The sequence below is a fragment of the Callorhinus ursinus genome, unplaced genomic scaffold (assembly GCF_003265705.2).
Source record: "Callorhinus ursinus isolate GAN/ISIS: 27379988/994484 unplaced genomic scaffold, GSC_fseal_2.0 scaffold15, whole genome shotgun sequence".
In the NCBI taxonomy this organism is placed as follows: domain Eukaryota; kingdom Metazoa; phylum Chordata; class Mammalia; order Carnivora; family Otariidae; genus Callorhinus; species Callorhinus ursinus.
The window spans coordinates 30,265,931-30,290,152 of NW_027397077.1; the positions used below are offsets into that span (position 1 = coordinate 30,265,931).

A 24,222-nucleotide genomic window follows, 5' to 3' on the forward strand; every position below is an offset into this window, starting at 1 on the left:
CTAGACCTTTATTGTGTTACCATTAAGTCTCATCAATATTGGCTTGGAGCTAAATTCAGCTTATTCACATTCTTCCCTGTCTATTCCTTCTGTTGCTTCTGTGGATAGAAAAAAAAATCACATATGTTATGAAATTATCATATCCATAAGTCTGAGGTCAAGTTTGTTTTCTATCATAATAACTCCTTTAAAAATTTAGCCATATTAATATGGATGCTTTTTCTTGTTATATTATAATCTGCCTGCCTCTATTTAAACTGGAAGTGACAGGTGGAGAAATGGTCACATGCATGGATGTGTCTCCTAACTACTCTTTTCTACTCTTGCCCATATGGTAGTTCTACATACTGTACCCAGAGATTCTTTTTGAAACACAAATTTGACCACAGCACCTTTCTGCTTAAAATTACTTTCCATTTCTTTTTGGGTAAAGACAAGCTCTTTACATGGTTTACAAGGTGTCAATAATATGGACCAGGCTCAACTTTGACTAATTTTCCCCTCTCTTTACCAGTTCCCACACACTGACCTTTTTTCCCCTCACATTCTCCAGGCCCTCCTTACCACAGAGCCTTTGCACGTGATCATCTATCTGTTCAATACTCTTTCTTCCCTCTTTGCTGAACCAACTCCTGCACATCTTTTATTTCATGTCAATGGTAACTTCATTAGTCATCTTTCCTAGGTATTTCAGTCTTCTCCCTCTAAAATTATACCCCTTGCCTCTCCTTCTTAGCATTGTTCATATTTACAGTTTTAACTTTATTTCCATGAACATTTAGTTAGTGTCTGTTTATCCCATATGAATGTAAGTTTCATGGGAAGTGGAACAATATCTATATTTGGTTATCATTTTGTCCCATGGCTTAGCCCAGGGCTTGGCACGTGGTAGGTACTTTTTTTTAAAAATGTTTTTATTGTTATGTTAATCACCATACATTACATCATTAGTTTTTGATGTAGTGTTCCATGATTCATTGTTTGTGCATAACGCCCCGTGCTACGTGGTAGGTACTTAATGAAAGTAATAAAAGAAACAAAAATAAATGAGTAAAAATGAATGCATAAATGAATGAATGTCCGTACCAGATCTACTCAACAAAACTTCATTCAATGATGGAAATGTCCTGTATCTGCATTGTCCAGTATGTGCATCTCTAGCCGCATGTGGCTGTTGAGTAGTTTCCATGTGATTAGTGTGACTGAGAAAATAAATTTTTAATTATCTTTCATTTTAACTAATTTAAATTTAAATAACTATATGTGGCTAGAGGCTACCATATCATAAAGGGCAAATCTAGAAAAGAGTACGATATCACATGCAATTTCTAATCCTTGTAAAACATTGTGTATTCACACACACACACAATTTAATATTCAAACATATTACTATTTCAATATAAATATGTTTGCCTAAGATAAACCATCCTCAAATTAGAGCATTCAAAACTATTAACCCAACTAAGGCTGTCTTTAGTTAAACAGAATAAATATGCCCACTATTCAGACAATTTAAATGAGAAAAGATTTGACTTTTAAGTTAATCTACCTACAGTCTTCTAATCCCAGATACTGCACTGGAATTTCCTGGTATATTGTTTGGTATGATTTTTACTTCTAGTGTGAGGTGGGTTGACATTTATGTTACCAATAGTTCCCTTTCATTGTAAGCAGCACATTGTTTGGTTTCTCCTAACATGATTTTCAAAATTTTAATAGGCTAATTTTGACCATTTTCAGGAACATTTAAGATATCTACAATTGGAATATTGCTTCCCACAGTTTGTGAAGTACAAGGTATATTCTGCCTTAATGCATAATTTTTCTTTGTTTCTTTTATTTGTATGAGGATTTACCCAATTGATAATGTGCAAGAAATATTATTAATGCTATACTGAATTCTTATGTTTTTCCATATATGAACCATTGTGATCTTTGCAGTGTCTTCATTTATCAGTGTGGTGGACCATTTAGCTTATCCTTAGCATTTTTGTGAAATAAGAAGTCATATCTTCCTTTTCTAACTAAGCAATGTAGACAGTGAATTCTGTTAGCATGGACTCTAGTTTAGTCTTGTTCACCACTGTATCTTCAGTGCCTAATGCCACTAGGCATATAATAGGTGCTTAATTCTTACAACAACCTGTGTGTTGGAATTATTCTACCCACTTACTAATGATGAAACTGCCCCTTAGATTGGAGAGCGTGGGAATCAATGACTGCCCCAGTTTACATAGCCATTGAGTAGTAGGGCTGGGCCAAGCTCTTACTCATTGTATGACTCATCATCTAGTATCATACCAACATCTTATGGATATATTTTTCTATGTCAAAATGATTTGTTACTTCAACTTTCTATTTATTGGTCAGATTTCCATTGTCGGGTTGAAAAAACAAATCCATAATCTATAGGACAGAAGCAAATAATCAATTTATTTTCCAGTTATATTATATAGATGCTTTTAACTTCGATATTATTTCTATTGATGTGTATTGATGGCAGCAGTGGTTTATGAAAAAGTCTTATCTCTGTAAAAAAAACAAATTGTTTTAGTTGCTATGTAGAATGACAAAATTTTGCCCATCATAGTGAAATATTTAGTACTTCACTACAGAGAGAGTTAGCAGATGGTTTCTATGATGTCACAGACAGGGAACAGTGGACACTTAAGGACCAGGTGTTTGCCTTTTTCCAGTAGTCTAATTTTTATGTATTCATAAAAATATTGAATGAAAATTTGATAAACTTACAGTTCTGTAATGAAGAACCTTTATTTGTTGTAATTGGAAAAAAGGTCTTTATTATTATTCAAAAGGATAGTTCTTAGTCTGAAAAGAACACTAGTGTAAAGATAAACTTATGTAAGAGAAAGGGTGTATAAAATATAAACACTGTGAACAAATGTAAAAATACTATTAATTAAATGTATATATTGTATGCCAGGCAATTTTCTAAGTGTTTTATATGTTAACTCATTTAATCCTTAAAACACTATTATTCCTTTCTAGTAGATTTTTTTTTAAAATGAGAATTTAAAAGTTTAAGAAAGTCATTCATGTTCTAAAAACTAGTAATCAGAAGAGTTGGGGCTGAAGACTTACTGGACTCCAAAGTCTAAATCACTGTTTTATACCATTCTTTTAAAAAATATTTAAAATAAATAATCACACATTCATTGACATGATTACTTTTATCATACATACCTTCTCCCCACCAGTCTAAAGTGTTGTGAAGGTAAAGATGATGTATGTTTAATTCACCACTCTTTTCAACATATGTAATATAAATGATGTATATACTTCATATATACTCAAGAAAATATGTTGAATGAAACATCTTGAGTTCTGAAGGCTGATGTCATCAAAATATTAACACCATTACAGCCTTTCTTCAGAGACTTTCTGGGAGGTTGGGGATAGGGAAGGGTGGAGTTTAGCTTGCTTAGAAGACAGTTGGGTTTTATAAAGTTGGCAGTGTACAACGAATGGAATCCAGTGACTCCATTTTCTTTGACCATGAGGTTTAAATAGGTGAAAGCAAGAAGAATGGGAGTCCCAAAGGAAACCTCATGCCTGGAAGGGTTGTTGTACAATGGTCTGGCAAGGACTTCCACAGTATCATGGAGGTTGGAGATGATGGACTCTGGTCCAATTCCAGAGTATGCCACTTATCAGCTATAGACTTGTTACCTTTGTCTTCTCTGTACCAGCATTATCTCATCTGAAAGTTGGAGATTTATTAATAGTACGTATCTTATGGGGTTACTATTATTAAGATTAAGTGAATTACTTGTAAAGTTCCTAGAACAGTGCTTGGCACAGAGTATTTGTTATATAGTGTTTGTTACATATATAGTCATTTTAGGAAATCACTCACTATATATGCTAACTGCTTACTAATCTTAAAGAACGTATTGAACAGCTGCTTGGAAATTGAAGGGTATTATTTGGTGATTAAGGTAGTCACAGTCCTAGAATTAAACAATAATGTCCACATGCTGGGGTCATAAAGGAATTCTCGAGAAAATTTGTATTGAATAAAAGCAAAATAAAGAACCAGGAGTTAGCCTCTAGTGCCCAGATTGTGAAACCAGAGTTAATGGTCTGTATCTGTATACACACATAACATTAAGACACTTAATTTGTCTGTTGGCAGAAGAACATAGCTTTGAATCCCATGTAATTTCTGGTGCCCTACCACGTTTATAGTCACATGTTCCTTTTATCCTTTTCAGGACTAACATTTGCTTGCATTTCAAGCTGTAATCACTGCACTTGTGATTTCTCTTACCTTATACTATGAAAATTATGCAAAAAAGTGGCATTCATAACTTGCATGTTGTTTTTATATTAGGAATTCAAAGAAAATAAATACCTTGTTTATGTGACTTTATTTCTAAATGCTAAATTTTCCTATTCTTCCTTTTCCCTATTTACTCATTTCCTCATATTATCTTTGACGTGATATTTGGAATTGATATAGAAAAGACAATTAACTCAGAAGTTAGTAAAGTAAGCCTGTGACACATTTATTTATTACATGATGCAACTATTTTGCTTTGCTCTTTCAACATCTATCTTTTCTATAACAAAGGGTTTTACAGTTACTGTTTCCAGATTTTACACTTTTGCATATAACATAATTATAGGTTTTAGTTACAGTGTGGACATTAGTGTTTTATTTTGCATGGTACAACCGTTTTGTGTGTGTGTGTGTGTGTGTGTGTGTGTGTGTGTGTGTGCGCGCGCGCGCGTATGCGCGTGCCTGCGCACACGTGTGCTGCAAAAAAGCATGGTTGTCCAGTACTTCCTCAGCTCATGACTGAAACCCTTGTTCTAATTCAAGGAAGAAATAAAGAGCTCTTCAAAATTATAATAATGGATACTTTATTCATCTTCTCTGTGGAAATTAGTCCAGGAAGCAAATTAAAGTTACAAGAGTATCCAAAACAGAATTATTTTTGCTTAACTGCTACGTATTTGAGCCCCACCTTCTATAATTTTAACTTCCTCTACATTTTCTCGGGGGATGGTTTTTCTTATGGCCCTTAAGGAGATCCCACTGAAATCATTTACTAGATGTCTCAGTTCCTCCCACAATCCCCACTGTGCTAAGTGGCAACTACTCTGGAAGCTGTCATGTTTGGAAAATACCATGATACCACGAGTTAATTTCATACCTGTCATGAGATCTTTGCATGAGATCCCAAGGGGCCTTTCAGTGTGTCACAGTACTGCAAGCCATTCGTTAGTTCCTTTCAAAGCAATGACCCATGGCCAAGAGATTTTGTCGCAACACATGGCGACACCTGTCACCAGGTTTTGTGATTGGCATAAAATTAACCTGTTTTCCTCTTTGATTTGCTGCTTTTTTATAATATCCATAAAAAGGATGGGAAGAAATTGTATTTGGAAGCAATTTATTGTCACTTTCAAGAAGCATAATGGTAGATTTGGGATACCGGAGCTAATGAATAGACACACCATTTCCTTGCAGAGGTACACACACAGTTATTCAATCAAGGTAATATTCTATGAAGTTCTGAATGGCAGTCTGCAAATTTCAGACAGGAAAATGTTTCAGTACTTGAACTTCATCAAGGATTGGAACAAAACAAGAAATGATGTTATTTTGAATCTTGTTGTGGAAGAAAAATCCAGGAAGCTTGGGTTTCAGATAGGGGCTTGCTCTTGGTTTTCACTGGTTTCAAGCAACTTGAGATTCCTCTGATTTCTCTCTATCTTTCTCATGCCCAGATCTTACTATTATTCTGGAGGCATGCATAAAAATGGACCTATAGAATAACAATATTTAGAATTATGACAGATACCTGAAAAAATAGGTTAATGGTGTTTAGCCTTTAGATTCTTAGCAATTTGTCAGTTACTTTTAAGAATAAGCCAGAGAAGAAAATAGGCAACCACTTATCTGTGCCTTTCCACCTCAGTGAAACAGTAAAACCCTTTTGATCAAATTATTTTTCTATGGGGAAAGTATCTGGTTCTGTGCATTACCGTAGTTTTTGATCTTCTTATACATCTTTAACTTCTTAAAATGTATACCTGTTGTCTTCCCCTCTTCTTGATTAAGTTAAGTGGTTCTTAGATTCTGGGAGTTTTAATATCCAAATACAATAAAGAACAACGATGGATTTTAGTCATTTTCTTTTTTTCCTTTTTTTTTTTTTTTTTTTCCCAAGCCTCAGAACTAAATGGCGTTGTTCTCCAATCTGGACTGGTTGCTCTGTATTCTGGAGTAATCCATTTTTCCTGGCATTTCTTAAATGGTCTTTATTATTCAGTGAATTCTCTTTGAAAGTATAAGTATTAGTCCTCGTTGTATGGCCTTAGACATTAATGGCTGCTCTTCTCAAAGGGTGGTAGACGTGGGATGATTGAAAGTGCAGAGCAAAGAGCTCAACTAAAACAATGGAATCGGGAAGATGGTACCAGAGACAAAGACAGAAGAGGACAGCAATTGTGAAATAATCTGAAGCAGGGATTGGGGATTTAAAGCCTGCTTAGACTTGATTAATAGATGCTGTAAAAATGAAATGCTGAGCCAAGGGGAAAAAAATACATTTGAAAAATCCCTTGAAAATGTGTTAATGCCTTTACTTGGCAAGTATTTTTTTCATACTGAGTGCAAAACCATCGCATGAAAATATAGATTTTTTCCCCCACATTGTCCAGTGGTTTGTTGTTGTTGTTGTTGTTGTTGTTAAGTGCTGATTATGATTATGTTGGGATAAAATCAGGTTTCTACTAGACAAAAAGAAAACAAAAAAGAAAAAATCTGTACTGATACTGTATTGGTCTTAAGGCATATCTTTGCTAAGTCAGGATCAAGATAAAAGATAAAAAGAAGACAAATGTTTAAAAATGTTATTGGCAAACTAAAGGTATTTATTTTAAAGGCAGAAACAACGATGGCAGTTTGTACCTAAAAGAGTGGGAGATTTTGCAGGGGATGTTCAAGAGAGTGCGGTGTTGGCATGGCTTGTATCTAAACCATTTTCCAACAAAATAAGTCAAGAAAATTGAAAAGCATTCTTCTTAAAAAAGAAAACAATTTGTAGCATCTCATTTTATTATTAAGAGCAAACTGAGGACCTGCGAAATTAATTTAGGTAAGCATTAAAGTGCTGAAACATTTTTATTACTGATAATGCTGAATCATAACTGCTTCTGGTAATTTTACTACATGTGAGGACGATCTGACAAAGACACCTGAATCTATTTAAAGGCAAGCATTTAAGAATGAGCACTAGGGTAAAGACTCAGGAGTTTCCACTACTATAAACCATCACCTTGACTACAATCAAGTAAATCACTTTTTATATGAGGAGAGAGTGAAGGGTAAAGAGATGAACTAGAACTTCGTTTGTTGGTTGGATGTTTAGTTCAATAAATAAGTTTAATGAATACTCTTGTACTTATGAATACTAGAAAGGAAACCTTTCCTCCCTGGTTTTAAGAGTTAACTGTTAGCAAGTGCCCCTGTCAACACACACACACACACACACACACACACACACACACACACACACAAATACAAATATAATTGGCCAGATAATTTTCCAATTAACAATATCACAATCTCTAACCCAGTTGTTCTCAGCTGGGTTGCTTTTGTACCCTGCCCCCCTGAACACCTGACAATATATAGACGTATTTTTGATTGTCATGACGGGGGATGGGGTACCACTGGCCTCTCCTGGATAGAGGTCAGTGCTCCCTCTAAAAATCCTACAAGGCACAGGAGATCCTCTCACAACAAAAATTTATTCAGTCTAAAATTTGAATAATGTTCATGGCAAGAAACTCTGCAACCCTTTTAAGTAACTTAATCTCCCTAGTTTCTCAGTATTTCAGAATTATTCCTTTTTCCACTTATATACCCCAAGACATTGCCCAGGAGCTTGGGAATGTACATGAATCAAGAGTGCAGTAGAAAGGGACTCCTATGTAAGTATTCAGTCTTATGCTAGCTTGTAGTTCCTTGCTTGCCTTCAGGACAATGCTTTGCCATTAGCATTTAATGTCAGTCACCCAGTTATGACCACCACCTCTTGTAAATTATGAGACTGGTACAGTTGTGATCAGGCTGGTTCTCCTGGATTACCAGGGTCCCAAAACCCTGCCTTTTTTATTGTCCGTCTCAAGTCTTGCTCATGCTGTTAGGTGTTTCTGAGTCTTGGCAACATCATCTATCCAACTCATCACTGGAGTCCTGTGATGTTAATTTTATGTGTCAACTGGTGTGGGCCACAGTGTCCAGATATTTTGTCAAGCATTATTCTACGTGTTTCTGTGAAGGTATTTTTTGGATGAGATTAACTTTTAGATTACTGGACTTTGAGTAAAGCAGATCTCCTTCTGTGATACAGGTGGGCCCCATCCAATCAGTTGAGGCCCTAAGAGAATAGTGTAACCTTCCCAGAGGAAGAAGAAATATTCCAGCAGATGACCTTTGGAATCAAATTGTCATTCTTCATTGATTATCTAGGCTGCTAGTCTACCCTGCAGATTTTGGATTTAACAGATCTCCACAATTGTGTGGGATGAGCCCTTAAAAGAAACAAGAAACCACTTTCTCTCTCTTCCTTTCTCTCATTCTCTCTGAGTGTGTGTGTGTGTGTGTGTGTGTGTGCACGTGTTTATATACAGATAGATATAGATACACACACACACACACACACACACACACACACCCTGTTGTTTCTGTGGAGAATTCTTACTAATAAAGGTCTTTTTCATCTTGGTGCAGTGGCCCTGTGGCTTTTATCTTCAGCAATTCCTGTGCTGTCCCACAGAAGTCCATGGAAACTTCTGGACCTTTCCAAGCCTTCCATTTCCTCCTTGATCTTCTGCATAGTTGTTCTATCCATTATTGAAAATGAGATATTGGTCTTCAACTATTATTGTTAAATTGTCTATCTCTCCCTTCAATTTTGTCAGTTTTTATCTTGTATGTTTGGGGGCTATGTTTTTAGGTAAACTTATGTTTGTAATCATTGTATCTTCCCGATTGACTTTTTATCATTATAAAATGTCCCCTGTTGTCTCTAGTAACATTTTTTTTCTTAAAGTTTATTTTGTCTAATGGTAGTATAGCCACCCAAGATCTGTTTTGCTTACTTTTTCCAAGGTGTGCAAATTTTTTTATCTTTTTACATTCATCCTGTAAACATCTTTTAACCATAAGTTTTTCACTTCTAGGCAGCATCTGGTTGGATCATTTTATTTAAACTACTCTGGCAATCTCTTTTTTTATTAGAATATTAAATCCATTTACATTTAATGAAATTATTGATATGATGGAATTGACATCTTTTATTTTGCTTTTTTCCCTACATGTCTACATTTTTGTTTTTCTGTTGCTGTCTTCTTTCATTTTAAATATTTTTCTAGTGTATATTTTATATCCCTTTTGTCTTTTTCTGTATTTAAAATTTTTTTTTAGTGGTTACCGTGAGGATTACAATTGGCATCTTACCTAAAACAATCTAGTTCATATAAATACTAACTTAATTGAATAGTATATAGAAACTTTGTTCCAGTATATCCTTTACCTCCTCTGTCCTTTGGCTGTTATTGTCATACAAATTTCATCTTTATGCCATTGTTTTTTAATCATGTAGGAGAAGAAGACAGTTACAAGAAATACATATAATGTCTTTTATATTTTTGTTTACTAGCGTTTTTTATTTTTTGTGTTTGTAGATTTCAGGTGAATGTCTAGTTTCCTCTCATTTCAGGTTGAAGGATTTAATGTTTTTTGTAGGGCAGATATGCTAGCAACAAATTCCCTCGGTTTTTGCTTATCTGGGAATGTATTAATTTCTCCTTAATTTTAAAGGATAGTTTTGGTAGACATAGAATTCTCGGTTACTATTAGCACTTTATTCAAAGTGTTATCCCACTGAAAAATATAGAAGACTTTATGGATTTTCATGTCATCCTTATATAGGGGCCATGGTACTCTCTACATTGTTTCAATTTTAGTATATGTGCTAGTAAAGCAAGCACTTTGGATCCCTCCATACTACAATGGAAATGAGGAAGACTTGGAGGAAGCAACCTCTGTCCTTTTCTTAATATAAATCCTGCCTTTGCTACTTCTCATCTATTTCATGGAACATGTTGCATCCATAGAATGCAGCACCTCTTCTAGGAAACAAAAAATTTTTATTTTCCATCCAGTAATCTAAGTATAAGCCCCACTATTTGGACCTCTGGTTGTTTTCTAACTGCCTCTGTTCGAACTCTTTGGATTTCAGTTTTCTTTTTTCATCATGTACTACAGAACCATTCCTTCCACATAGTTAATACAGATCTCACTTGGCATAGGGATTTTCATTTATGGGAAGGAGACATATGCCTTTCATTCGAAGGAAGGCATTATTATATTTATTTCATAGCACACTTATATATGTATGTATATATCCATCTATGAAGTATCCATTCATCTATCCTTCCATCTATCAGTCTAGCCAGCCAACCATCTATTAGTCAGTCTGTTTGTAATACATTTATAACATGTCTTTTTCCTCAGAGAAATTCAATATTAGCATGTGGTGGTTGTGTAATAAATATGTGTTAAATTAAATATGTATGAGGAGTAAAAAATAGTAGAAAGCATTAGCATTATAAAATGTTGGCCTGGATAATTCTTTTTCTTTAGGAGTCTATCCTGTGCAATGTTGGATCCTTAGCAGCAACATCCCTGACCTCCCAGTGGATGCCTGTATTACCTTCTCAGCTGTGACAACCACAAAACCTCTCCAGACATTGTGAAATACCCCGTGGAGGGAAAATCCCTTCCTCCCTCATCCAGATGAGAATTACTGGTAGAAAGGCATTTTTTCCCCTTCTTTTATCATAATACGCATATTCATGAAAATCACTGTTTAACATTGACTAATGATAGGGCTAATTATTTGATGAATTAATGTATTTACATCTGTGTTTTCCAGGTATTCACTCTCTCACTCATTGATTCATCTACTCATATCATTCAGTTAGCATTTATTGTATACCTATTATGTGCCAGATACTGTACTAGGAGTGGGGATACATTAGGGAAATATAAATCCCTGTCCTTATAGGGCTTACCACCTTTGGAAATAACCAGAGGGGGTGGGGGAAGAACAAATAACTAAACAAAAGATATCACTGACAAGTGTTTTGTTGATAATCACACACGAAGTTGTAAGGGAATGATGGGTAACACTGGATTAGTGGACTGGCAAGGACTCTGAGGTGACATTTCATGTGAGCACTGAGTAGTAAGAGGACATCAAAGCAAAGAAGTGAATGAATTATTTATTCATGTTGACTTATTTTTTATGGCACACAAACGTTGTCATGAGTGTAAAAAGATGAGCATTGTCTGGTATATTGATGTACTTATCTACCATCTGTATGTGAACAACACTGAAGTGTTTGTGTGGAAATCATTAGGAATTGTTCCAAACTAATTGCGAAGTCTGGCAAATTTTTTAACGAGAGTATATAATCCTACTAATATGCTGTTCACTGCTTTAAGGATACCATGAAAAGTGGACCATAAAAACCAAATGTGAGATATGCAGGCCTTTAAATATCCCATGTGTCAAGAACTAGGAGTTATTAAGAGAACACAACAAGTATCATTTCTAGCTTCATAACATATCACTGAGGAGATGGGCATGACCAGAGAAAGCTACTCAAAGGAAAATCCTGAACCTGATATATTTAAAAGAAAGAGGAGAAATGATGTTTATCTTAAAGAATGGCTCTACTCAGGGGACATGGGTGGCTCAGTCAGTTAAGTGTCCAACTCTTGGTTCGGCTCAATTCATGATCTCATAGGTGTTGGGATCAAGCCCCATTTCAGGTTCCGTGCTCAGCTCAGAGTATGATTAAGATTCTCTCCCTCTGTCCCTCCCCCTGCCGCCACTCACACATGCACACACTTTCTCACTCTCTCTCAAATAAATTAAAAAAAAAAAAAGAATGTCTCCTCTCTCTGACTTCAGTAGATTCAAAGACTACTCAGAACTTTCTAATTTTTCAATAAATTTGAATTGGATTGTGATACCCATTTTAAGGTGGGCATAACAATGGATTCGTAATATGGATAATTATATGCATTTGTGGTAATGGGGGAAAAAAACCTATAAACTTCTGAGGAGGTAGATTCATTTATAATTTCATTGGTAGTAGATAATGAAATTAAATATAAAACATTGCAGGACCTATGCTGTCATTCTTTGACCAATCACAATAATATAGTTTGCTTTTTATGCTCATGAATGTTTTCTGTATAAACAGAAATCCTGAGTAAACCATTTTGCATATACTTGCATTTTATTTTATTTTTTTATGTTTTTTTATTATATTATGTTAATCACCATACATTACATCATTAGTTTTTGATATAGTGTTCCATGATTCATTGTTTGCGTATAACACCCAGTGCTCCATGCAGTACGTGCCCTCTTTAATACCCATCACCAGGCTAACCCATTCCCCCACCCCCCTCCCCTCTTGAACTATACTTGCATTTTAAAAGCAGATTTACCTACTGGAAGTAAAAGGCTGTTTACAAGCATGATTGAGATATTAATTAGAACAAGGGTTTCATTATCAAGTCTTCACCTTTTATGCTAGATTCTGGATCAAGTCAAAACTGCAGCTGCAAGTCACACATCTTGATGAAAGGCAGAGTTCTATAAAAGGAAGATGAATTACAAAATAAGGTAGTTCTCATTGGATGAAGACATCATTACAGCTGCATGACTTGGGCATTTCAGTGAACTTTGAAGAGGTCCCACCATTTTCTCTACAAATATCATTGGCCTTTAAAAAGTAGTGTCACCAGAGAAGCCAAAGTAGCTTTTTATACTGCTATTAATTAACTGAGTACAAAATTCAGTACAGTGAGATGAATACAGGGAGTCACAGAATGTAATGATTTCAATTATCTCCTTAATATTCCTTTCTAACATAGTTGAAAATCTCAAAGGTCCAACTGTACTCTGGGGTGCAAGACTGACTCCCCCACAGCTATGTAATCTTGGACAGGTTATTTACACTCTACCTCAGTTTACCTCAGCTGTAAAATGTGGATAATAACCCTTGTCTTCTATGGTTGTTGTGAGGATTAAATGCAATATTAAATGTAACATACATATAACAGAGCCATTGCTTGATAAATAACAGCTTTATTATTAGCAATGTTTATTTCCTCCAGTAGTAGCTTAAAAACCATTACAACAACAAAAACCCCAGGATTTTCCCTTGCTTCTGTGGTCACTGCTAATTATGAACAAGTTGTGACTCTGCATTGATGTTTGAGGTGGGAAAGGAAAACAGTTATAGTGAGAGGGGAGCCCTGTTTCCAATCTTGTGATGCTTTCGTTCAGTTTTCCCCAGTATGATTGTCTCTGGTAGGTTTTTCCCCCCACGTTCATAACTGAACGTAATTAGAATAAACAACAGCATTCATAGTGAAGATAATTTATAGAGTTCTTCACCCCCTTTTTCATAATTCTGGTTCCAACTTAGATATTTCCATCTAAGGAAGGCCTTCCTGAGTCCCCTTTCTGAGATAGTCACACACACCCGATGTTGGATTGTAGCACCCAGTTGGTCTTCTGCTTGGCACCTCCCACACCATTTTTTTTTTTAATTTGTCTTTTCTTTTTCCCATCATTGAAGTGTAAATTTTAATAGGTCAGTGACAAAGTCTATCTTGTTCATCATTCTGGCTCTGGACACATGTAGACACTCGGTGTATAGTAGATGTTGATGATCTTCTTTCCCTTCAGATTGTAATTCTCCCCTGGCAGGTTTACATCTTGGATTGTCTTCTCATGTTCTCTTGGATATACCGGTACAAGCTACTAAAGGCATATGTTGTGGTAGTAATTTGTTGCAATGGGAATGTGCTTTGGGAAAGATGAAGAAGCCATCTCTTTGTGATCTTAAAATCAATCCTAAAATTTCATCTACAGAGACTGTAAGTGCCAGTCTTTTATTTGATATAATTAACCCTTTAGATTACATTTATAACACATGGAACTAACTGGATTTAATAAGAATCTTTATTTGTGTCCTTTAGCTAGACTTTTTTTTTAACTTAGATTCTGACTGAATTATTTCCTCCTCAGTATACAGAACAAAACTAACTAAATTAAGGTGCCCAAGTCAATACATTTAATACAATTTAGTGTATTTTCCACCAGAAAGTTGGTTACTACTTCAAGATTTAACCTTCATTTTCCATTGGAGGGTGATGGTTTATCTAGTGTCTCCTTTCCCTGAGTCCAATCTTCATGTTAGATTCTTGGAAATTTTGTGGAATCACTGTGAACATCAAATGCCATTAAGATGAGTACGGCTGTAAGCACACACAAAAACGTTAGCTATGATGATAGTTGTAATTATTTTTGATAACCCAGTAATTCTCATTTGTATTAACTTATAAATGATATTGTATGGTTTCATGCATTAACATAGGACCTTTTGTAAAAGGGGGATTGCTTGTTTAATACATGTTTGAAATATAATAATGAACAGGACAAAAGATTTGCTAACAAATGAAACAGTTAATTTTGCAGTTAACAAAGAAGAATGACTTTTAAATATTTTCATCCCCTGGAAATATAAAATGTAAACTTCTAACAGTATCAGACACATCAGCCTAATTCTATTTCCTAATTTTTATAGCTATATTTAGCTGCATCTTTTCATTTTTGTGGTCAGTTGCAAAAGAAATTGAAGAAGTAAACTATAGTTTTCCTCATGTTGATTTTGGTTTTGTTTTTTTATTCTTTGTTCTTCAGAGGGAATTAAATATCCAGCAGGGAATTAAATATCAAGCCCTACTACCCTGGCCATACACGTGGTTTTCTTGTAATAGCGGTTTTAGAATGATCAATATAAACTTACAATATAAATATTTTGGTTCATATAAGCAGTCATGTAAGAAAAAAATTCTGAACGTTGATAAATGCAATTACTAATATATAATTACTCTTCAAATAGGAGATTTTTAAAGGACACTTTTTTTTCTTTTTGAAATATTGACTGATCCATATTTGCACTGGCTGCCTTGGAAGTGTTTGGTCTGTGCTTTTTCAAAATGATTGTCAGCAAGCATAATGGCGTTGGATCCATCCGGTAGCTTTGCTAACATATGTCTGCAGAAGGATTTTTAACATCCTGCTGACTGTGCTGGTCCTGTCGAGCTTCACAGCAGGAAAATTGTCTTTTGCAGCTCAGCTTATGAATATAACCTTTGCATGTTTGGAAATACTCCTTCTGAGGCAGGATTTATACTTACGCCTCGAATCCAAGTGCTTATTTCGGTATCAGTGTTAAACAGGAGAAAGAAGACCTGACAGTGGTTCATATTGCACATTTTATTATGTTAAAACTATCTGTTATCAGTGTCTCATTCTCTGTTGCATTTACTACTGTGTATTAGCTCTGGAAATGATGAAGGTGTTCCTTAGAAATTCACATTCCAGAAATGCTGACTCTGTCTTTTAAGTACTGTAAACATATCTAAGTGGCAGACATACCATTTTCATTAAAAATGCTTTAAGTCAGGACCATAAAGTTTGTGTTGTTACCCCAAACAGGGCCGCTCTTGCTTGAATGGCAGTCTAATCTTTTAGGCACTGAGGGGGCTATCTATGGTAAGTGCATATATTTAATCACAAAGTTTGGCTTGCCTCTACCATAGACTTACTTACTTTGCCATTTTACTTATGGAAGTGAAGAGTCAGCTTGTATAGGCATTTAGTATATCCTTTTAAAATAATTATTTTCTAAATATAAAAGTATTATATTAGAAACACTGTCTACAGCACCGCAGTGGAAATTAGTTTTCCACTAGTAATTAGTAAGTTTGATTCCCCAGGCCCCAAGAGGTAAATCTTGTTAGGGGGAAGAATTGATGTTCTTACCTAAGTGAAGTACCAATGCTTTTTAATGATTATTATCAATCTGATTTATGGGCTTATGGTAAGACCAAATGTTTATTGATTGAGTTTGGATATAAATACATAGATACAGCACAGTGCTTTAGGTTAGTTTAGAAAATATTGTATTTAAGTAATGAACTATTATGCAGTTATTAAAGTTTAGAAATGCTGAGGTAGAAACTATAAAAGAAAACTTGCTTAGCTGGGAAAGAAATAGATTAGATTCTCAACCAGCTGGATACTTCCCTGTTTTTTCTGAAAAAATAAGCAAATGTAAAACCAAAACACAAAACAAACAAACAAAAGGCCAACCAATAGATATGGAATATTTGTTCAGAAATCAAAGGTCAAGCAGAATATGTTCTAATGTTGGTTGAGATGCTGGTGAATGTCCCACATCTTTCATCCTGTGCTCCTGTAAAGATTCCAAATGATGATTCTGGGGCACTGACTTGAAGATGTCATTGAATACATTTGTGTGTGTTATATTGTGCTTCCTCATGCTATTATGAGGAAAGGCTATGAAATATTGTTAATAGTAAAGGTTAGAATCAAGCAGGTTATTTTTGAGTTTTTTTTTTTTTAAGATTTTATCTATTTATTTGACAGAGAGAGACACAGCGAGAGAGGGAACACAATCAGGGAGAGTGGGGGAGGGAGAAGCAGGCTTCCCGCGGAGCAGGGAGCCCAATGCGGGGCTCCATCCCAGGACCCTGGGATCGTGACCTGAGCCGAAGGCAGACGCTTAACAACTGAGCCACCCAGGTGCCCCTATTTTTGAGTCTTAACTAGAAAATTAAATTAATCAGAACTCATATTACTCATGTAATATTTAATTGCATGTGCTTAGAAAAACAAACTAGGGTTACATTTTGAGTAGTATTTGAGAAACAGTGAGCACATACAAAAGACAATTTGTTGTTGAAAATGGCACATTTTCATTCTTTTTTATAGCTGGATAATATTCCAGCATGTGTGCATGTGTGTGTGTGTGTGTATGTGTGTGTGTATCACAATTTCTTTATCCATTTGTTCATTGATACATAGTTGGGTTGTTTCTGTGTCTCAGCTATTGTAAATACTACTGCAGTGAACATGGGGGTGCATATATTCTTCTTTTTCTGAAAATGAAATTATTATATTAGCAAAAGTAGACCACAGTGAAAACTAATATGGTTACCATAATTAATAAGTTGGATTCCCCACATCCCAGGATGGAATGTATTTTTACCTTCAGAAGTGAGGTTAACCAGAACTCAGCTTTCAGCCTACTTACTGTGAAAATGCAGGATAATATATGCCTAATTGGCATAAAATTATAGGTCATTAATTTATTCCTTTTTATTGATTTAATAAACATTTATGGAATGTTTGCTGTGTGCCAGACACTGTCATCCCATTTTAAGATATTTTAGATTACTTATTATTGTAGTTATACTTACTAAAATGATAATTTATAGATGGAACTTTGGCTTTTTTTCTCCTTCCTTCTCTCTCCCTCCCTTTTTGTTTCCTTCCTCTTTCTTTCTTTCTTTCCTTTTCTTTCATGTTTACCATAAATATGATGCCATCAATTCATTTCTGTTTATAAGACACAATTTGCCTTCCAATCCCCATTCTACATCTAACAGAGTGTAGAGACAAAGCTGGACTTCACATATTTGGGGCGGGACTATTAGAATAATAGGGAGCTAAAGGTCCATGCAGAATTACTTTCCCTACATAAACAGTTACCATACCAAAAAGGTTAGGGTAGAAGTGAAAGAGCAAACAGCATTTAATTTGTGAGAGTTTCTAGTGCTCCAAAAGCACAGAAGGAGCAGCTGCTTAAACATTACTTGCCCTTTGACTAATAGGCAAAGGCACTGAATGGGACTTACATGGGTAAGACTTAAACAAAAGTAATACCACCACCACTACCACTACCACCGAAAAACATTAAAAAGTAACTTGAAGTTATAATAAGAAAGAGATCATGGATGCAGAATTATCCATTGTTTTGTTCTTTGAAACTGTGGATGTGGAAAAATAATTTTCCCTCTACTCTTATAGGTTCTTGACTGTAATAAAAGACAGATTAACGGGAGAAAAAACAAACATAAGTTTAATAACATGTGTACCTTCTGTATATATGGGAGATACTCAGGAAAACTGAGTAACTCTCCAAATGGTCCAAGCCATCACCTTAAATACCATCTTGCCACTAAAGCAAGAGAAGATGTTGGGGGAAAGGGGAGGTCTAATATGGAAGGTTACCAGAAAAACCACAGTAAACAAAGGTCAGGTTTTAATCTAGATTTAAGTTGTTGCCTTCTTATTGATAAGAGCTTCTAGATTTAAAGTCATTTCCCCCTCTCTTCCTGGTACAGCCTGGAAGACACCCTTACAAATGGAGATTTCCTTTATAAATGTAATTGTCTTTTACAAAAGGATAACTCCAAGTTTCTCATGTGCCTGCTGTTCCTTAAAGATAATAAGCCTAAAATAATCCTTTTGCCACTGAGGCATATTTTAGCTGGCAAATTCTACTTCTCTTCAAAAGTAACTTTTTTTTTTCTTCTGTTCTGAATCATCCACTTCTACCAGGGTCCCTAAGTAAAAATGTAAAGGGAAATGTTAGGCCTATTCTAAAACAATGAAAAATAAATTATCTGCCTTTGGGCATGCAATCTGAATTGGAAGTATTATAATGTCAATGAAGCACAATTTGCTAAGCAAATGAAAAAGACTGATAAAGCAAAGCAATGACATTGGCTTTTCTTTTGTACTTCCTTTACTATAAACTATTTGCTACTTAGCAAATGTCAGGCCACTTATCTAGTGAAAAAGTATGCTCTGTTCCACTGATCCCAGGCTTATGTTTTAAGAAATGATTGTAAGTGGGTTTATAAAATCATCACTAACTATTAATTCTCTCTCATTTGATATGAGTTTGGAAGATAGAGCCATAGCATGTCTCCTTCCTGGGGGAGGGTGGGAATCAGAATCATAGCACAACTCTCCCCAAGGAAATACTCTTCTAATTTCATTTCAATGTTTCAACATTTCATCTTTTTTTTTTCTTTTTTTAAATCTTTGATACGGTAAGGGTTTCACCTCTTCGGGGTGAATGCTGCATTTTATGTAGCATACTATTTAGAATAGATTTTTGTTGTCTCAGCTGAAACTTCTATTGCAACATCCCATTATGTGCTTAATTACTTAATTGATAAATACTTGTTTTTTCTCCAAATTGGAAATTATGCCTGGCCTATCACTGGGTTAAGATCTGTACTCAAATATATAGATTTTTGTATCTTTTATAGATACTGCAAGTGACAAAAACTTAAGCTGCTTTATACTCAATACAGAATTCATTACATCATATATGAAAACTATGTGAAAATATGGGTGGACTTGGCCTTAGAGATACCTGGTACTAGGACTCAAATCTCATACCCATCTCTGCTTCTCTTTGTGTGACTGGGGCCTAAGGGTGTAAGAGCACCTGGCTCCAGAGGTCCAAAACAGACAAGCTCGGCCATGCACTGACAAAATCCAAAAGCAGAGAGATAAGTGATGGTGAAGCAAGAAACGGATTATTTTAGTGAGGCCAACATCAGGAAGATAGTTGGACTAATGTCTCAAAGGCTGTCTCCAAATGAGAAGAGGTGAGAGGCAAACATATAATAGTTGTCTATCCTACCAAGAACAGAATACTATAAGGGGAAAAATACAGACTTAAATTAGAGCAGAGCAGTTAAGCCAAGGTACATGAGGTTTTTTGTTTGTTTGTTTTTTTGTTTGTTTTTAGGTTTCTTGAAATATATATGCATATAATTACAACAGTAGAGTTGATAGTGAATTCAGGGGAATAGGGTGAAATGATAGGAAGTGTGGAGAGGAGAGACTGTGCATTAGAGAAGAATTAAAAGAAATGTGGGAGATCTGGAAATTAATATGTGAGTAGGGCATAGATTGGAAAGGTCTCAAGTGAAAGGACTAACAGAGTCCTAGTTAGAGGATGGGGAAATAAATATGAGGTAGAGAATCAGAGATAATGAGAGAAAAGGATCAAAGAGTGACATGGGTACAAGAATAGAGGAAGAGAGGGTACAGGAAAAGTGTAATTTGTGGTGAGAAAATTAAGGTGATATTGTTATTGTTATTAATAATATTGCTCTTTTTTTTTTTTTTGCCAAGTAGAACATTCTGGCTTTATAAGAAGCCTATTGTAATTTGAGAATTTTGAGTAAAATTAATTTTATATTTAAAAGTGCCTTTGAATGTGGTATGAACAAATATAACAATTCTCAACAAATAGTGCTATTTTCAGTCAATGGAAGGTAGAACATCATATATTTTAAAATCATACAATACCTCACACATTGTGGAGAGAGAACAAAGCTGTCTCCAATAATGCATGAATGATCTGTATTATGGAAGTACTTGTTCTGATAGAACACTTCAAATACCATTTGGCTGTCAGTTCTCCCTGGTTTGCTTTGTATCCCATGGAGATGATCTGACCTTAAGCTTTTGTTAGCTTCAAAGAGAGCTCCATTCTTGCCTCATCTCTGCGGGACTGAAGAAACAGACCCTTGGTTAACAACAGGAACCAAATTGATTTTAATATTGTGAATTCTTTATTCTGATGCAGGAAATTTTATCTGGGCCATCTCTGTGGTCTGGTGATTATAGGGTTGGAATAGAGTTCAAAATGCAAATCGACTCTGTAGATCTGGTATAGCTATAAGGGCCAGAGGTAGAGTGTATTAGGTGGCCCTCTTGACAATCATCTGCGACTATGTTAATAAACCTCCTACATGGATTTGTTACTTCCATCTCAGTGTAGACAATCAGTCTTCTTCACCATTTTCAGTCGTTATAATTCTGGAAAGGGAGATTATATCAATAACATAATTATCAATCTATAATTCTGGAAAGGTACAATGTATGAATGTTCATCAGATATATCCAATGAGCTCTCACTCAGAATTTCACCCCATTATGTTAAATAGATATAAAAATGTGTTCTTTTGGGAGATACCTATTAGAGGCTAAGATAATACAATGGGTCAAATTATTACAGACTCCTGTGAATTATGGATCTGACCAAATACCTAGCTTTACTAAAATTTTAATCATGAGGCACAGGATGCCCTGTATAAAACTGGTCTCAATGCATGGTCTGTCTAATGCAAGAAAAGACCTGAGAAGTTCATTCACTGGAGGTTAAGAACTTCTTCCTGTTTTTCCTGTGCCTTATGATTACCTAAGGGAGAAGTCCTTGAATTCCAGTGAATGAAGCTTCTAGGTTCTTTCTTGCCACATCAGAGCATGTGCTGGGCCCACTTTTACAGAGGAGATCTGTAAGTGGTATGTGACATTTTCATTGTTTGCACAAATGGAGTATAGGTTGTAAAAATCTCAATTTTACATTCAGATAATTGCATAGCCTTTTCCAAAACACCATGCCCCATAAGCCATAGATTCCAGGTTTGTTTGACATAGGCAAAGTTAGACAGTCAGCATTTCATAGGTAAGGGCTCTCCCATCAGTCAATGCCATTACCTTACATGCTAGGAGGGGTGGTCCCTTGGTAAAGGGATAGAATGAATGGCAGACCTGCTGCATAATCATGTTTTTTCTGCATGCTTTCTTGGTGATGAGGATACAGAGATAAGTAAAACATCCCTTGCCCTCAAATAGTTTTATAGTTGAAGGAGAGGAACACAAAACCAGTACCACAGATAATGAATCTGAAACCCTGAACATGGTACATGGCATATAATAAGTCTCTGAATAGATGGTAATATTTTAAAAGATAGTATTATCAAAGCAATAGTGAAGCTATAACATGGTTTAATTTATGAGAAAGGTAAAGTCTTAGTGGATAGTGTAATTGGCATAAGTTTCAAGTTTACCCATTCTGCTGACATTTACCAAACAATTTTTCATGTGCCAGATGCTATATGAGGATAAATAGAGAACATTCTTGGGTCCTGTGAGCTCTCAGTCTTGGAGGAGACACAGCCAGGTAAACAAATAATATACAATGGCATTATGTTAAGTGAAGTAAGTCAGACAGAGAAAGACAAATACTGTTCCAACTTATGTGTGTATGTTCTCACTAGTGTGTGGAACCGAAAAAAGCCTGAACTCAGAGATACAATAGAATGGTGGTTACCAGGGGTGGGGGATGGAGGCAATGGGGAGATGTTGGTCAAGTGTTCCAAACTTGGAAAAAACAAACAATATAACCATAACCCAGTGATACTGGAAAGCTTTTTAAGAAAGTAAAGCTAGGTTGAGACCTGAAAGATAAAAAGTTGTCTAAGCAAAAAGTGAAGGAAGTGAAGAGTGCTCTAGATTGAGGGAAATCATGTGGCAAGAGACAGTAAGGAGTTTGAGAGCAGTTATGAGCAAGGGGGAGTGAGTGAGAGATGTGTACAGAGCCAAGACCATTTTGACTTTGAGGAACATGATAAGGCTTTTGATCTGTATCCTAAAAGTAATGAGATGCTGTCAAGGAGGAAAAATTGCCCTTTCCCTTTAAGGCCCTTCTAGCTGGACTAAGAATCAAATTGACATGAGACAGATTAATAGGGCAAAGTCCAATTTAATTTTGTGTGTACTGGGAATCCACACAAATGTGTAAATTCGAAACAAAATTGGGCAAAATGAGGTATATACATTATTCCGAACTAGGAAGGGGTAGGGGTCTGGGACCTCAAAGGGAATGAATGCAATCCTCAGGAAGATGAAAAAGAGTAAATGTTTGGGAAAGAAATGTTTGTGGGCCACTCAGAAACAATGGGGCATAGGGGACTTTGATCAAACAGGCCTTGCTAGGTTCCTCCTTGTCTATCATACCAAGTTCATATCATAACGTATTTATCTATGGTGATAGCTCTCTTCTTGGAGTAGGTCCTCTATCTAAATTAGTTTTAGGTAGTTGAGTGGGGAGGTAAAGAGCGTTTCCTGAATCTACTGGGTTTTGATTGCTTTTTAACTCAAAATAATCTTCATTCCAAAGTGGCCCATCTTAGGTGTGCCCTTGGTCCTTACAATGCCATTGAAGGTTTTTGTTTTTAAAAGATTATTAACTTAGATCTTCTTTACTTTTGTTAACCTTAAAATAAAACTGCCAGTTATTTTACCAGCAAAAGATGGAGTTATTCAGGAACAGCAGAGAATGGACCTCCTGGTCAACCAAGCTATGGCAAAACCATAGTCTGAGGAACAGAGGAAAGGAAGGCTCTTTTATACAGGAAAGGGGGAGCTGGGAAGGCTATTATAACCAAAACGTCTACTGTAGTAAACTGGGAGTTTGAGGTATAGTGGTTTTTCATAAGCTAGTTTATGACTGTTTCTTATTGGCTGGGCTGTTACGGGGAGAGAAGGGGAGCCTTCCTTCCTCCTGCTGAGATAATAAAGCACTATCCAAGTATACAAGATCTTTCTCTTCCTGTTGGGTCTGCAATTGACAAAAAGTGATAGGACATGAGGGTTCCCCCTGCCAAACCTCTTGACTTCATTCTAGTGGGGCTTCCCTTTATTAATTTTCATACCTGGATAATACAGCCCAGACAGGGAGTGCTGAGGAACCCGATCACAAACCAGATCACAAACAGGAGGAACCAGATCATCATCTTCCCAGAGGATGTGTGTTAGGAATGGGCTGAGCCTCATGAAGCTGTCTGCACAGTTTTCTCTTCATGCACAAATAGGCCTGGCTGGCTTAGTCTGCAGACCACTTTTTTTTTTGGTATCACCTAGTGCCTCGATGGCAGATGACCCATCTCTGGAGAAACTAGATTGTTCCAGCCGTATTAAAAAAAAAAAAAATCAAGAGAATGCAAAAAACCACTATTTTTCCTGCTTAAGAGTATTCATAGCCAACCTCTTACTGGCAATTCTAATCTGATAAACAAGCAGAAGTGACTTGTTAGAGCCAGCAGTTATCTTTTGAGTACCATTATCCTCCACTGAATGACTCAGCACTTAACGGAGGTGATTTTTGGTTGCTCGGAAGGGAGTCTTCTGCAATTATATAGCACTTTGCTGAGACTCAGCATTGCCTAGTTAAAAGTGTAAGGAGCAAAATGCAGAATTCTTGCTGTGAAAATCATTTCTTCTAAAGAAATGCTTTATTGCCATATAATAGTTGTCATTGTTGCGCTTTTACTTTATGGAAATTGCCTTCCTGCCTGGAGCTCTTCTTCCAAAAAGAAGCCCCTTTGGGTGACTGGGTGACGGT

At 35.8% G+C, this 24,222-nt stretch overlaps 1 protein-coding gene and 1 non-coding gene across 19 annotated transcripts in view; one reads left to right on the forward strand and one right to left on the reverse strand.

The window, feature by feature from the left end:
• Positions 1-24,222, forward strand: part of CHL1 (cell adhesion molecule L1 like) — a 205,805-nt gene that overhangs the window by 68,495 nt on the left and 113,088 nt on the right. The window lies entirely within an intron of this gene.
• On the reverse strand, positions 9,929-10,032 carry LOC112834316 (U6 spliceosomal RNA). Its single transcript, XR_003210842.1, has one exon. It is a non-coding gene; the product is annotated as a U6 spliceosomal RNA (small nuclear RNA).